This window comes from Mycteria americana, chromosome 4 (genome assembly GCF_035582795.1).
Source record: "Mycteria americana isolate JAX WOST 10 ecotype Jacksonville Zoo and Gardens chromosome 4, USCA_MyAme_1.0, whole genome shotgun sequence".
Lineage (NCBI taxonomy): Eukaryota > Metazoa > Chordata > Aves > Ciconiiformes > Ciconiidae > Mycteria > Mycteria americana.
In genome coordinates, this window is record NC_134368.1 from 59,286,792 (window position 1) to 59,303,781 (window position 16,990).

The following is a 16,990-nucleotide window of genomic DNA, read 5'->3' on the forward strand; positions in this document are numbered from 1 at the left end:
TGTAATATAAGACACAAAAATGATAGGGCTTAAAAACCCTGTTTTCATAAACTAGTTTTCTTCTGAATTCAAAACTTAATGTTCTAAGTAGACATCAGAAGTATTATATCATGGATGCAGTATTGTGAAAAACTTCATATTTCCTTATCAATTTAAAAAAAAACCCAGCGCCCCTCCCCCCCCCCCCGGTCTCTGGGAGAGCTGAATAAGCGACTTCATTTCAAGTATTTTTCGTTCTAAAAACCAGAGAATTCTTTATTTGCAGTGTATTAGTATACCAATTAAAGTATAAAGACTGGAAAGTAGTGTATTGATTTTTAAGGTTTAACAAAATAAAAAAAAATATTGAAACAAGTGATGGATTTAAAATGAGTAGTTTTTCTTAAGGACCACGGAATGTAAAAGAAGGTTTTTGAAGAAATGGCTCATTCCAGTTAAGTCTCCTAGTATAGAAATGGACTTTGAAGACACAGATATCTGTAACAAAATTGCATACATCCTCTGTTTGGATTTTTTTTCTAATTTAGATGGGCTGTTAGCCTACAATGTTCTTTGATACTATTTGTGGGGAGTGGACAATACAGATGCTGTGACATTTTATTTAGTATGGATATGGTATTGCAGTGGTCCGAACAGATGCTGGGAAGATTAATGTAACACTAGGTCCACTGTCTTCAGAGATCTCTGTCTGCTGGGAGAATTGTTTGTACCATGGACAACACTGTCCCGGAAGATGCTGCGGACACTAAGAATGTCAGGCATCCAGGCACCACTGTCCCAGCAGATGCTGAAGACCTTAAGAGCTGCTGATGGGAAAGTTTTGTGTAACACAGATAGCTCTGTCTTGTCCATTTTGCACTTGTTTGAAAGATATTTCTTAACTATACTGAACCCAACTGTTTTAGTGAGGCTCCAGAACTTAAATAACCACAAGTGTCTCCTATATGAGGACACTTGCTTATGTTATCACTGTTTGTCTTCCCCAGAATAGCTCTTGTGTGGAGCTGTGCAATACAAAGAATTAAGTACTTCTTACCGATATAGTTGGTTTTGGAAGTCTACTTTATAGCTGTTGATACAAATTTTAATAGGACTAAACTGTATACTAAAACTAAATCAGCTTCAGGAAAACCTGTTATTTACCCTCTAGCTAACATATATGTAGTATCTGTAATACAAGGGGCCTACTGTGCCTTGAGGTCATGCTTGTGGTTGCTGAGTAAAGCTTCCTGCCTTACTGTGTGTTAAGTCCCTTTCAAAATATGCAGTGTCAAGTGTGGGTCCTCTTACTGTTTTGCAGTCTGATGGCATTAAAAAAATATTGAAGTCTAGTCTGTTGTACGGATGAAAAAGTTGAAGTAGTTTGTCAGAGTATCTGAAGCTGTTGAATTAATAATTCCAAATGGAATGGTTCTTAATAAAACAGTGTTCAGGTCTAAATCCTCAAAGAAAATAGTTCTTTAGCAAGATTACTTGGGAAAACTTCATTGCATTCACTCTGACAAGACAGTTTTATAGTAAAAAAGGCACATATTCAATATTTAACTATTTCATTTTCCAGATAAAATACTTTTTCTCAGATGTGTAACCCTAGAAAACAAGAACATCCTGTTCGCTTGAAGGTACCTGAACAAAAAAGCAGGTGTCTTGCTTTTACTTACCTTCCCCAGTTTATGTAGGTTAACTTGCGACTACGATGTTTAAGTTTCAAGGACATCCCACTTATTCTTTATAAACTTTGTGAACAAAAACTAAGTTGCTCCTATTAGTGGAAGTGTGAGGCTTCCAAAGGGTTTTGTGCAGAGCTTTGCTGCTGCACAAAGTAATGTCTTAATATTCCTGGCTTTGAGTTAATTTCTTGCTGCTCCCTTCTGTAGTCTTCTGTTTCCTTTTCTTTATATATTCAGATTTCCTTAGGTCAAATCTTACTAGAATCCTGTGCAATGCAGTAAGCTTCTCGCTAAGCTTTGCAGTGTTTTTATGTGTCTGTGGTTACAGGGTTGTACACCTGTTCTTCCTTGAGGAAAGGATACTGAGCCTCTTGGGTGCAGCACAGAATGTTTTGGAAAGTTGCATCAGCTTAACTTGGCTGGTTTAAGCTGAACTGATGCAGAGCACTTATGGATGCTTTTGCTTAAGAATGGCTAAATTTATTTTAAATTCATTCAGCATTATTTCTGGTTTAGCAGTAATCTGGAATCTTAAGTGGAGTGTGTAGAGTTGAATTCAGTTTCTTAGATAAAACATAAGCATATCATGGCTGAAACTGAATAGAAAAGTTTGGAGTATAAATAACGATTAAAGGTGTATCTTCAATTACAGTAATGTTACTTTGGTGAAAGAGATGGATGTCATGAAAGAAATCGAACAAAGCAAGCAAAACAAAACCAGGAAGCTAAATATATTTAAGCTGTTCGTTCTAATCCGCCATCTGAGAAGTTACAAACTGCCTGCAGCAGTTTGTAATCACTGGGTTTTCAGAAACTCCCCAGGCAGTTGGTAGTGTTCTTAGTGAAATATGATGTTTCGGAGGCAGGTTTACCTGTTACCTGTCATAAACCAGTATGTCCCATGTAAAGTTATGTAACTTTTATTCATTTGGGAGAGAAAATCTTTTTGCCTAGTGTCTCTGTTGATGTGTTAGGCCCAGATCAGTCTTGCTACTGTCATATACTCAAATGTTCCAAGAGTGAAGTTTCAAGTACTAATACGGGTTAAATCATACTAGTATGTTTATTCATATCTTGGTTTTATGTAAGTTCTGATGGCAAAGTGTCACTATGAACTAGCAAAACTTACTGGAGTTTGCATTTGTAGAGTGTAATTTACAGGAGGCTTTTTGTTTTGTTTAATCGCAGATCTCTGGTGTTCATGCCTCTAATACTAGAACTTAAATTTGGTTTGTTTTTTCTTTTCAAAATCTTGGTTAACTGTAAAATCAGTGGGAGTTTGTAACCTTATCGGAGTGCAGGAATCTGTCCAGCCTCAAAGAACAAGCCTCTGGCAGAGCCTGTCTAGAACCTGTATCTTGTAAGACCTAGCTTAAAGCCCTAAGCAAAAGGTAATGGTTTTCCTTTATTTGAAGTGTTATTACAGGTGTTTTGGGTTATGTTACCTCCGCAATATATCTTTAATAGAACACTTGCACCTGTAAAAGTCCTTTATTAAGAAGTCAGCTGCTCTCACTGATTGTTTTTTCCTGTTGAAATATGTTTGCATTTCTCAGTTTTTCTAGAGCTTTTATTCTGCTTAGCCTCCTAAGATCTTAAACTGTTGTGTGGTGAGTGCTGAATGACTTCTCGCAATTAGTTTCAGTTATGCGAAATGTACACAACAGTGACAAAATGTTTACTTATGCACACACCCAAGTTCCTGCTTATGTTCACCGTAGTGCTGGACAGTTGGTTAGTGGAGCAGAGTCTCCTTATTTAGGTGACATAATTTGCTAAAGAGAAACAGCAGTAGAGAAGGTCATGCCTCATAGTCGTTAATTCTGTCTTTCATATGGAGGGCACGGTATAATCCTATAGCTTGTTGATAGTTCTAATAAGTTTCTACAGTAATTACAGCTCATCTAATTTTTTTTTTGTACTTCCCCTACATCAACCTTGTAAATGGGAAACAGGACTTGCTGTTTTTACATGCTTTATAAGGATGCCAAATGCCACTGCCCATGTCTTGGTTTGAGACTGAACACAGACTGTATTGAAGCAAACTGTTCCCATCACTGCTGCTGCCTCAAAAGGACATTTTAAAAACTGGAATGCTGTGTTACTGTCTTAACAGTACTAAAAACACACTTACTGTAGAATTCTGTTTCATCCTCTGCCAGTTATTCTGGTTCAAATTTATGTATTGCAATTTCAATATAAAACCAAAAGCATTTAAACTGAAATTTTGAAAGCAAATTTTTTTGTTTGTTTAATGTTGAGATAAATTAGTTGCTATGAATCTACTTTGGATTAGTTTGTACTTACTAGTTTTTCTGGTAACTTACCTATTTCAGGAGTGTATAGAAACTATCAATATGTTGTAGCTTAAAAAGTTAACTTGTTACTTTTGGTTCCTGTGTATTAGGAGCCTGACAAAATTCCTGCCAAAGCTTGTGTTTTTTCCTGTTTTCATGATACTGTACTAATCTGTAAGGATGCTATGTAAGAGTTCTTTACAGAGCCATTCTCAGAAGCATGAACTTGTCTTCATTTGATTTCACTCTGATTTTATATACCATTTTGAGTGTGTGACTTGGCAAGAGTTTGCTCCTGTCTTCTGGCATGCCACCTTGGTCTTGTAGAGGCTCATGAGCACAACGCTTGGCTCTACTTAAGTAACAAGGCCGACTTAGGACACTTGCTCAGCTGTAGTTATTGAAGAAGTGCAGATGCTCAGTCTGCTCTGTTTTCACAGAGTTGTTTTGTTTCACTGCGTATGTATACTTCGCATGCAGCTATAGGGTGTGATTTTTGAAATTTTTTGAAAAAAAAAACAAACTCTACTTGATGTGGAAAATGTGCCAGAAAGCTAAAGGTGGTCCTCCAAAGTGAAGCTGTGTTTCTTTCCGTCCTGTGAGAAAAGGATTGACTGAAATGGTTAGAATCCTGTATTGACTATTAAAAGTGATCATGCACTAAAATAGAAAAACAACTCTTCTCAGTGTTTCTGTTTTCCTAGAAATATGTTAACTTCCATGATGGATTTCAGTCTTGACAGGAAGGGCTGTGGCATCCTGTTTGGCTCTGAAGCAAGAAGTATTAAAGACATTGATCCTTCTAAGGTGCCATAGTGAACTTGGAAGTTATTATGAAGACAACTTACTGAAGAGTTGAGTGTTACGGGTTTAAACTTCTGTGCGCTCCAGTGATTGTATCCTGAATTTGCAGACACTATTTAAAATTCATCATCTTAGCCCTATTTACTACCATGAAATTGAATACTACATGTGCTATATAGCTGAATGGCAAGCTCTCTCCACTGAGGATAGCATTTTTTTCTGCGGTAACCATGGTCATTAGCTTCCTTTATGCAGTTCTTTTAAAAAAAAAAAAAAAAAAAAAATTTGGCTAAGCTATTTTCATTTGTACAAGCAGGCATAAGTATTATGATAAGTAGTCACTTCCTCTGTGTAGAACAACTAGTCTATGTAAAGTAGGGTGGAATAATGTGTATGTCTATGGTAAAAGTCAGTAACTTGTACTGACTTTTAAAAGTTAGAAAGATGGATGAAATATATCTCAGCTGACCAACCACAGTACAAGGCACAATGCCTGTCAAGTGTCAAAGCTGAAGTAGTTGGGCTAAAGAAATTTTCAGCTCTAACAAAAATCTAAATAATTACACTTCTTGGTCTAAAAGTATTTTTCATTTATATGTAGTGTTCCTTTTTTTTAAAAGCATAATTCTACAGATTGCACGCAGTTTACACTTTCCTGTGTACACTGCTTTCTAGTCATTGGACAATCTGAACAAGATAAGTAGCTGCCTGGCTTAGTTTTACTCTGCAGGATGAATGTTTCCATAAACAGTTTCTGGTTTGGTTTTTTTTTTTCTTTTTTTCTTAATTTGGACTTAGAGAAAGTTTAAAATAAGCTCTTAAACATAAGGTTTGGATTAAACTCTTTAGCTCTTACATTTGAGGAGCTCAGTACCAAACAACTGAAGTTAAAATGGGACACTATTCCCCCTCAAAGGCCTGGAGCGCAGAGAAGAGTTGCAGGAAAGCAGGAGATTTTTGTTCTATTGTGCTGCATTAAGGGCAAACACTAGAACTATGTTTTTTTACCTTACCCACAACTTTTTTTGAGTGTGCATGCATGTGTGCTTTCTTCCTATTCTCCCCCTGCATCCTGCTGTAGTGAAATTGGACACAAAGCTTTTAGCACTGCAAGCCTTTCTAGAATGTGCTTAAGGCAACACAGTTTAGTCAAAATTTGACTGTTGCATGTAATATGCAGAAAAGGTTGTTGGTTGTCAAAGTCTGTATTGCAATTACAGGCACAGCTGCAGGAGGAGTATTGTACTTAGACCTCACATAGTTTGCTCAAAGAACTACTATCTTGATTAGTCTTCCGTAACACTATTATGAAAATACTTACTCTGGTTTCAATGATTTGTATTACTCAGCAGGTGTTACATTGATGTTAAAAAGCTTATGATTTGGTGACGTGTTGCTGAGAATGGAACATGAAAAATCTACTTACACATGCATTTATAGTGATATTCTATAGTGGTTTTGATTAGAATCTGGTTACAAGCCTTTCTCCTTTCATCAAAAGGCTTGTAAACTGCAGGGGACAGTATTTTTGTTGTTGTATATTTGTAATAGTGGGATTCAATGGAGTAAAAGGCAGTCTTAGTGGACAGAAAATGTGTTGTTATTTAGGATGACTTTTTTTGTCTTGTCGCTATTATGACTGTTTTAAAACACTGTTTCCACACCTCTCATCTCCTCTTTTCATGAGTCCTATCGGTCTAGGACAGTTCATAGATCGAGTTGAGGAGTAAAGGCAACCTCTGCTTCCCCCCCCCCCCCCTTTTTTTTTTTTTTTGCCAGTGCTGTGTCACTTCATAATTCCAGGTATGTGAATTGGAAGCACGTCTACATCTAGAAAACCTCTCCACTTCCTTAGTTTAGAATGTCTTGGGCATTGTTTGAGCTATGAAGTGGCTGCTGCTTGTTTCTCTGCTAAATCTCATCATCTTTGACACAAACTCATTATGAGCAAAATGTCAGACTTGGTCTGAGGGAACAGACTGAAATGCTTCACCTGAAGCAAGTCTGGGGAGTTGAAGGCATGTAGGCCAGATGTACTAATGAATTGACCTATACCTTAGCTCAACAGGGCCTTCTTCCTGAGATCAAGGCATCAAAAGTGGTTAATCAGTTTTGGCCTAATGTTTTATGTACAGCCTGATGTAACTTAAGTCTAGCTGTGTCTGAAAGGACCTTTTTGTCTGTGTTTACCTCTTAGCCAGGCAACACCTATAGAGTGATTGCCCATGAGGTATGTTTGCAGATAATCTAGCTATATTTCAAATAGATCTTCACGTTGGTACATGCCAAACAACACTTAGCCTTTTACCTAACAGTTCAGAGTGGAGCTACTACTTTAGAGAAAGTATGTAGGTGTGTGAGCACCCTCTTGTCTTGGGTTATTCTGCGTCCTGTATGTGTGATGAAAATAGTTCATGTAGTTAAACTGAATAGTAACTTGTTCCCCATTTTTTTGGTTTGGTTTTGGTGTGTGTTTGTGGCTTGTTTTGTTTTTTTTTTTTTTTTTTAAATTGCCTGCTGTGAAGTCTGCGCTTCAGCTCAAATGTTGAGGGATAGTGAAAACTAGAGTTCTTGCTGGAAAATGTCTCAATATGTGTGTGTGAATATTCAGTGTTCTGGTGTCTGAACATGCTTAAGGAATTTCACTGTGAATTCTGACCCTGGCCACTTCAGGTGACTGCCCTGACTGATTTCTTGCAGAATAAGAGATCACACCTTGTACCATCATAGGGCTTGTACTGTTGCCCCATAGAAGCAGAGTTGAATAGGTCTCAATTCTGTCCAAATCAGTTTCATCAATCTTACTGTCAGACATGAGGAAACTTTGGAAAGCAGAGACCGTTTTCTGAGTAGTCCTTTTTAGACTAGGATAGTTTATCACTTTGTTGGAATTGAACTATTTCAGACTTGAGGTTGATATAACTCTTCTGAGTGTGATAGCTTTAGTATAGCTATCCTAGGAATGTAGGAAGAAACACTTTTGGCTTTGGAAGATGTCTTTACTCAATGTCAATGTCTTTACTGCTCTAGACAATAATTATCTCAGATTGTGTCAATTTGCCCTACCGTTAGAAGGTCACTTCTGAAGCCAGTACGTTAACTATCCTTGCTGATATATGCAAATCTCTTTTGGCATAATTGGTATTTTTGAGGAAGATTCATGCAGGAGCACAACAGAAATAGCAATATGTAGTCAGATGTGCTTCTTCATGAGAAGACACCAGTTGGTAGACCAGAATAATTGTTTTTACTGTGCCCTAATTTTGCTGAGTTCTGTGTTCTCTGCTTTTAAAATTGATTACACTATTTCCAGTTGAACACTTAGTTCTTTCCTTAGACTTTTGTAACTGATCATGTGGAATTAGTTGATTCACCACTTACTTACTGTACACTATGATGACTTAGCACGCATTCACAACATCACTGGTCTTGGTGAGTCTAGAGATGAGACTAACTTTATTTTCTTAAACAGTTTTGTTGTCTGCAGTTCTGGCTGCTGCAGAATCTGTTTGTCACCTTGTAGTTACAGTCTCTCCGCATTTCAGCTAGTCTGTTTGACGCCTCTTTGTCTTCCCTTTCCTCTCCCAAATCAGTGTATATATAGATGTCTGGCTAGACGTGGGATAAGAATGCTTTGAAATGCTTTTTGAATCATTTTTATAAAATGCTTTCTATTTAGAAAGAAGTTTTAGAGCTCTAGGACCTCACATGAAAATGTGACCAAGAACTATGAAATATATTTGGAAATAACTTTTTCCAAATGTCCTTTCTGAAACATTGTTTGCTCACGCATTCTTTTCTGCCCCCCACCCCTTGAAATTTCTCATGAACAGTAAGACAAATGTCAGAACTGGACTTGGGTTCCAGCTTGTGTGTTTTACTGTGGAAATAGTATCTTGACTCAAAATTTAAAGTGATAGTGGTGTTTCTGTTCAAGTCTTTAAACAAAGAAATGGAAAATAAACAATATTCGGCTGCAGCACACTGTGCAACTGATACAAATACCATTTAGCAGACAGTTTGATTGGCCAGCTTGTATTTCCACCTCACATTCACGCTTGATTAGTTTGAGTGATCATTTACTTTCCTATGCTTTAACAGGTTCAATGATAACTAGAAGCCTCCTGTGGGATAACAGGTAGCTTATGGAGTGGAAATTACTACCTGAGGTACGTGGTACAGTGTATCATAAAAGCATTATATGTAGATTCAGAGTAACCTCAGTACTTTCACACCAGATTTTACCAATTGGTAGGGTAAGATCAGTATAACTCTGGTGACTAGATTATTAATTTCACTTGTACCTTTTTAATCACGCTGTGTGTGCATGGACAAGATGTAGATGTTGCAAAGCAGTTGTCTAATGCTACAATGAGAGAATCTAGTGATGACTTTTCTAGGAGCAATGTTGAAGGTGGTACTCGGCTGTTTTCTTGCAGGAATAGTTTTAATCTTGTGGTTTTAGTAAATAGGAATTTGGGATGAGCATCACCAGCTTTCTCCTTTAAATCCTTTCTGACTAACTTGGTTCTTTAAATCCTTTTTAAAAGCTTTAAAAAAGCAATAAACTTCTCAAACTATTAGGTGGGAAGAGGAAGGAAAATAAATGAAAGGATTGTTGTGAATGGTAAAAGCCTGTATGCTGAGCCTTATGAGAGGCTTGGCATAAAAAGGTTTTGTTATTGTGGTGATATTCAATGCAGGGTTGTTAAATGCTAGAGGATAGAAAATATTTCTTACCAAAGGCAGGGAATAATGAAGAGAGGTTTGAATTATTTTGGAGATGTTTAGGTACTGAGGTAGATAGTAGCTTTGTGAGGGGCAGTAAAAACACATTAATAGTATTCCTGGCCTGTTCTTCTGACCTGTACGGTGAGACTCAAATGGAGATAGCAAAATGTCTGGGAAAGGTATTACAGAAAGAATTTGGGTGATATTTGTAATGATTTTCTACTGCTGTCCCACTGTTACCATCGTCTTGAGACTTAACAATGATACCCCGTGTTGTGGGGAGATAGCGTGCCAGGCAGGAGAAGAGCTAATTCAAGGAAATGTGTGTTCTGTTTGTCAATCTGTGGCAGAAACAAAAATGAAGAAGGAAGAGTTGAAGTGCATAGTACTTAAGTGTTTAGTATTTAAAGCTAAACAGTGTCATCTTCCCTGACTAATTAAATAACATAAAAAGGAAATGTTTTTTCTTGTCAGCATAATGTGGAAAATATTTTCTTCTATTAATAGAAAATCTTGAGCTAATGGAACACTTGAACAAGTTTAAGAAAAAATTATGGGACTGCATTGGAAGCTTAGGTTGTGATAACTTTTTTTGAACAGTTTTAACTGTGTAGTGCTTAAACTTCATGGGTAGAATTTCAGTGGAAAAACCCAGTTACATATAGGAAACCTGATATAATTTTGGTTATTGCAAACTGGAAGCTCGAATATTATGAAAGGATTCTGTGCTGTTGTTCTAATCCCCTCCATAAACATCTGTGTGAGTTGATCATGGTAGTCACTGAAATTGTTAACTAGTCTTAACTTCTCGGTGTTAGAATTAAACTTAGCTGGTTTTACTTCTGAAAGTGTGGCATGAAGAGCTGCAAAAAAAAAAAGTGAGAGGGAAACAAACAGTGTGTGAGCTGGACTTAGATTTGGGTGTCTGAGCCTGTGAACAAACAGCTTGAAAAAGAGGTCTGAGTATTCCCATCTCTATTTTACTGGGGGTGTTGGTTGTGATGTGAGATGCTGTTGCTGCTTGGTGGTAGGTGGGGTTAGGAACTGGTAGTTGTGGCAAGAAGGCAGAGGGGAAGACCAAAATAGGGAGCAGATCGTGTTTCATGATCATTTTCAGCCAATCTGTGTGTTTACCGTCAATGATAGAGGATGTGTTGTGTCTGTATCATCCCTGTTGCCATCCCTCTTAATATTCATTAAGCTTTCCAGGCAGCTACGTCAGAGTTGAGCAAGCTGAAAACTGTCTAGGAGTTTTTTGGGTGGGAGAGAGAAGGTATTCAGTGACTCCTGATTTGTTTGATAGTGTGTAGTGTGCTAGGTTTTTAGTGTTGGCACAGAGGGTAAAACATTGATCAGGATACGTATATAGGATGCCCTAAGATAAAGGGGGGAGGGAAGGAGATACTAGTGTTTCTGAAAAGGGATGTTTCCATTGCTTGAGCCTCTGAACACAGCAAGTGTTGCTCCTATGTAGAGATCCATAATTTGTAATGTGCCAATTGAACTGAGGGATATGTGAAACTAGCTTATAGTATGATACTAATCAGTTTTAAACATGCTCTGTCCTAAGAATTTATGTGGTGTCTTTCTGCTGTCACTAGATGAGGATTACAGTTAATGGTTGTCTCTTTAATGTCATATGCCTTGCAAGGACTAATGTCTGTATTAGGCTTTTGTTAAATGTGAGTTATGAACCTCTGTGTATACTTCAGTGCTGAAATAGCTTTTGTCTGGGTTGTACAACTTGTGCATGTATTCCTTACTACCTGCTAATGTTGTAAAATACTCTGCAAATTTAAGCAATTATTGTCCTCTCACTTTAAACTGTTAGGAAGAGGGTTCTTATTGCTGCAGGAAATATTTGAGAATATTCTCATAAATGTGACCGCTTATTTTGGAGTTGGCACTGCTGCTTTTTGGGAGTAGCACAGGGGAAAAACTTGACAGGCATTATCTTAAAAATTACCCAAATATTTTTAGGGTGTATCACTGATAAATTTACTCTAAGTATGTGACTACTTCTTCTAGCTGCCTGATGGCTGATAAGCTGTAGCAGAGTCACTTTAAAGCACACATTAGTCACCGTGATTCTTCACCACCCTGTACTGAAAGTGGTGACTAATCTCTGGGTCTGACTTTCCATTATGAAGTGCAACCTTTACCCTTGGTAACTAGGTGGAGGATTTCACAAAACAATCTAAAACATTCCTGCCTTCTGTGCCGGGCCCCCCGCCCCACAGCTGGTAATCTGCAAATCTCTGTGAGCTAGAACGGATGTTGGGCATCAGATGTGCTGCTAGGCTCTTAACAAATCTTTAAACCTTGCTGTCTCTTTGAGTAGTTGGATAGTTTGAGAAGCTTTGGATAGTGGTTCTTCAACAGTGTCTGCAAAGCTATGGCAGAATGAAAGCAATTAGCAGTGAGAAGCCCGAGATGCTCAGACAGCAAACTAAATAAAAGCCTGATGATCCAGAAGTTTCTTTTGGCACTCTTTCGGAATTATTTTGCCTGATAAGACTGAGGTAGTAGAGTGACCTCTACTCTTTGTAGAGTGTTTACATTAGTCATTTTTAATGAATGGAAAAAAGGATGTAAGCCCAACATTTCTTTGCAATGTTACAAAATATGCAGTGATAGAGCCTTTTTGCCTTTATTCAAAAGCAGGTCATTCTGATCTTAAGTATTGATTCAGATTAGCAGACTCTTCTGTCCAGATCTGAAATACTGAAACAGGCTCATTTTGGAGAGGATGGATTAAATAGGAAGAAGACTTATTCTTAATCTCATTCTTCTGGAGTGAAGAAGTTGAGGGAGTCCTTAGCCTCTTGGGAAAAGGTCAATATTTCTGTCAGCTCTGTTGAAAAGGGATTTAGCAATGTGCATTGGCAGTGAAGGCAGCCAACACTATCCTGAGCTGTATTTAATAGGAGCATAGGCAATATTTATAGGGAAGTGATTAGTCCTCTCTGCTCAGTACTTCTTAGCTGTATCCAGAATACTGTGTCTGGTTTTGGGTCCTTGATCCAGGAAAAACATGAACTGGAAGCAAGCCCAGCGGAAGGACCGTCAGGGTGGTCAGGAGGCTGGAGCACAGGCCCTGTGAGGGGAGGCTGGGGAAGCTGGGTTGCTTCAGTCTGAAGAAAAGAAGGCTCAGGAGGACCTAACAGCAGCTCCTTCATACTTACAAGGAGGTCATCAGGAACATCGAGGCCAGGCTCTTCACAATGGTGGGAGGATGAGACACAAGGGGCATAATTTTATAATAAGAAGTAGATACAAATAAAGTAGATAAAACAAACAAGCAACCTTACACTGTGAGAACAACCATACAGTGGAACAGGCTGCCTGGAGAGATTGTGCCTCTTTGGAGGTGTTAAAGGTACAGCTGGATGAAGCACTGAGCAATCTAATCTGATGTCATAGCTGATCCTGGCCAGAGGCCTAAAAGACCTCCTGAGGTTTCTTCTAACCTGAATTATTCTGTTAGTGCTTCTGATTCTACAGATGTGACTCTGACCATTCTCAAAACCTTTGTTTTAGGAAAGACTGTTAACCTGTAAATAAAACCATCTTTGTTTGCGCCATGTGGATTATTGCCAGAATGAGTTACTCTAGCACTAAAAGATAACAAAAAATTGCCGTTTAACAATATAGTGACCTTCATTCTTAAAAGATAAGGGTAGATAATGGGGAGGAAAATCTAAGCCTGTCATGGTGTCAGGTTATGAAGGACCTTTAAAGGGCATCAGACTCTTAGTTACCAAATACTGTCCTCTTGAGTCTGGAGACCAAACAGTTGAAGAGTTTGAAGATGCCTTCACATTAAGGCAAACCTACTCAGTAGTGTTCAGAGTGATAAAAAAAGCTCAAAGATACTTTTTTTTTTTTTTCTTGCTTAGGTGGTCAATGGTGTCCTGGTGAGTGCTCTTAAGGAAAAATTTACATAAATTTTATTCATAATCTACATATTTACACATATATGGGTATGAATAGTTTTGTGCTTTTTGGGACATACTGCTGTGGAACACACTGAATGCTAAATGCCAGGAAAATTGAAACTAATATCCGTCTTACTATTAAGAGGTGTGAAGAAACAGAATCCCACAGAACTGGTAAAACTTGGATGGTACAAATAGATACCCAGTAACCTTGAAGCTTTTCCCCTCTATCTGGGTAAGTGTAGGGATTTAGTAATCCTAAATGAGAGAATTGCAAAATCCCTCTCAAGAGGTAGAGGGCATATCTGCTCTCTTTCTACTACTGAAAAGAATTTTATACAGGGTAAGTAGTTAATGCTTTTTATAAAAGTTCAAATTTATTGCAAGTGACAATCTAATGATAATCTCAGCTCAGAGCATTTGAATGAACAGTACTTCTGTAATACAGCTTTATCTTACTTGTACTTCTTTAGCATCCCATGAGCAAGAAATGTGTTGGCAGCCTGTTAGAGAATGTAGATAAACTTGTAACTTTTAGATAAACTGCAGTTCACTTTGTGCATGTATTTGTATATTGTAAGCATAAACATTGTACAGCTGAAAGATGAACACAGCTCTGAAAATATTTTTACTGTAGGGAAATAGAAATTATAAGCAAACCTATTAAACTCATTCCTGTTTCTGCATACCTAAATGTACTTTGCTCAGATCTGGTTTAGCAGTCGGTTTTTGGTGGGGTTTTTTTGGTTGTGGTTGTGTCCTGTCCCATCCCCCCTGCCAGTGGTCTACATGCTGTGAGGCATACATATAGCATGGAAGAAAGGATATTGTAAAAACAAACTGAGACCTGGAATGCTTTTTAAAAAAAAAAAAAAAATCCCCAAAAACCAGTTTTTATTCATTGCTGTCAAGGTAGCGGAGGCTGCCCAGCTTCTTTTCTAGTTCTGGTCCCATAAGTAGTCCTAAAAATTTGACTGAACAAAATACAAACTGGCTAACGGTTGTTTCCTGCTAATTGTGATACAGGCAACAATATGATACTATAACTTCCTCTCATGTTATCTCCAATTCTGTAGGTTTTTTTTCTGCAGTACTTTATTTACAGACCCTTTTTCTACAACTACCAAATACAAGAATATATTACAGCTGTATCAAATGTTTGAGCCAACCTTGATGAAAGTGAATGAGGTTTAAGCATGCTATTGCCTAGAAACCTTCTCTATGTTGGACATGAGTGTGTAGCTTTCCTTAATGTCAGAGTAGGTGGGTCTTACTGTTTTGGATGCTCTTGTTCCAACAGTATTGTTCATATTTGGAACAGCAGGTTAGGAACTACTTATTTGGAAGGCCTGTGCAAATTGTGACTATTTGGTCCTTGATAAATTATAGAAGTTAAAATATTTTGAGAAATGTTACAGAAGTTCTAAATACTGGATGAGAAACACAATTGTGAGCTAACTTTATGTGTAAATGACCTTTATGTGAAAACCAGATGACTAACAAGCTAAATAAAACTGCTTGTTATTCTTAAGTTCTAGCATAAAGAGCCAAATGTAGATGTGCTTTCCTGTCTCAAAGCCATACCCCCAGTCAACTATTTTCTTTTGAATGACAGTCAAATGGGGATGCAGAAACTAAAGGAGCTATTTGCATGAGAACAAGTAGAAGCTCATGATAAACAGTTAAACTGCTCTTTTTGCATCTTTTTAACTCTTCAGATTTTCTGTGAAATATGTTGTTCCTTGTCGCAATTAAGACTTCTGCTGTAATATTGCTGGTTAAGAAGCTCTGCTCCTTGATGAGGGTACGTGTCTATTTTTAGAAGGTATTGAAGTGGTTCCAAAAAGAAAACTCGTTCCTAAACCCTGGCTTTATTCCTTACAGGAATTTTATTTATCCTTTTGGGTTACTTGGCCAATTTTGTATGAGTCTTTTGAGACTTCCCTAGTGGATGTTCCATAGCTTAGAGCAATTAGGTTTGATTTTCAGACCCTAGGTGTTGGCAAGATGGCCAGGTCTGAGCATTGCTACATGGTTACTGAAGAAGTCTAAGGCCGGCTACTAGGCAGTTTATGGGCATATCCTATTTTTATATGGGGGCATTCCAAGTTCAACAAAAGAAGCAATAGGATATCTTACCTAAATTAACATAAGGACAACATGGAAGCTGAAAGGAACACACCCTTCTTCACAGGGACTTGGATCGATATGTGAACTGGGGACAGGAAGTTGGCAGAAAAACCTGTGTACTTCTGGGGAGTCCTTTTACAGCCTGTGGCAGAGGATGATTAGGCTGTTGGTGCTCTATGTTGCTTCTCTGGCCACTCAGATTGGCAGCAAGGGACTGAAAGCTTCAAGCAGAGTGTTTTTCTTTTTCATCAATAGAGTTTCTGCTTTCTTTTAGAATATGAGAGAAACAGGTTGAAAAGGTACTATAAAGAAAAGCCTCTATGTTCTTACAGATCACGGATCAGATGATACATAGCACCTTGAACTATCAATGTAAACAAAGGTTTGACCACAGTATGCACTCTGCTTGAAATAATCTTGATGAGCCATCAGAAATGGTAGATCAATATGCCTTACAATCCATTTAAAAGTACCAGGAAGGAACACAACTTTTTCCTGCAAAGCTATAGGTATAATTGCTTTGCGTAATAAGTTAATATAAAAACCTGAGTGCCACTCTACGTGTAGGTTGTTAGGTTATTGTTCATTTGTAGTTCAGATGCTCTTTGATCTTTAAGGCTTACTTGGATGTCATTAAATATCTGAAAAAAAAATCTTCCTTTTGTGTTACTAGTGGTGTTAGGTATTTGTGGGGAAGAGAAAGAAATAACTAAGATTGCTATTTACTGTGATGCTCTCTGTTCTTCAGTAAATGCGTAATTCTAAAAATGTTTCAACTATGCAGGATATAAAATGTATGAAGTTTTTATTGCTGATCTCTGCATCAGTGACTGCCATGTATAACATAATGTTGAGAAGAAGGGTCTTGACTTAGTAGGTGAGTGCTTGGTAGGCTTGTGTTCCAAAACTTAAGCAGTTAGACAGGTTCAGATTTTTTTTCTATACTGTCACTTATGCATTCTGTCGTATGCTTATCTTTAGTAGATAGAGGGAATAGAAGAACATGTGTGTTAAGAAAAGCACTTGGAAAGTTGAAATGTTGTTCTACTACAGTTTTAAGTAAGGCTGTTGCTTTTGCAGCTGCTCTAAAAGAATGTTCTTAGTTGTAGGAAGCATCAGAAAGGTTGTGGCCTGGCTGCTGGGTTAAACATCCCCTTCTCTTAGTGAAGCAGAGTTTACAGTCTGATTAGTAAAAGGGAGAAAAAGCATCTGAAATTACTACTTGTTTTCTTGGGTGTTGTTTTCTTTGGGGGGTGGAGAGTTGTTTGGGTGGTGTGTGTGTGTTTCAGTTTTCATACACTTGTTGATTAGGGATTTAGAAAAGGTCAACCAATGACAGTGGATTTCAGAAACACTGCTGAGAGGTTAATTTAGAAATGTTTCTTGACTGTTTCAGTATTATTTGTATGATTCTCACAAA

At 37.7% G+C, this 16,990-nt stretch overlaps 1 protein-coding gene across 6 annotated transcripts in view; it reads left to right on the forward strand.

Annotated features, from left to right (window-relative positions):
* SGMS2 (sphingomyelin synthase 2) overlaps nt 1-16,990 on the forward strand; it is a 49,906-nt gene that overhangs the window by 19,331 nt on the left and 13,585 nt on the right. Inside the window, exon 2 of one of the 6 annotated variants that reach the window (XM_075500697.1) lies at nt 8,873-8,940. The exons of the other annotated variants lie outside the window; for them this stretch is intronic. The gene's annotated coding sequence lies outside the window, so the exon portion shown is untranslated. The remainder of the gene's footprint in view (nt 1-8,872; nt 8,941-16,990) is intronic. 6 annotated transcript variants of the gene reach the window in all.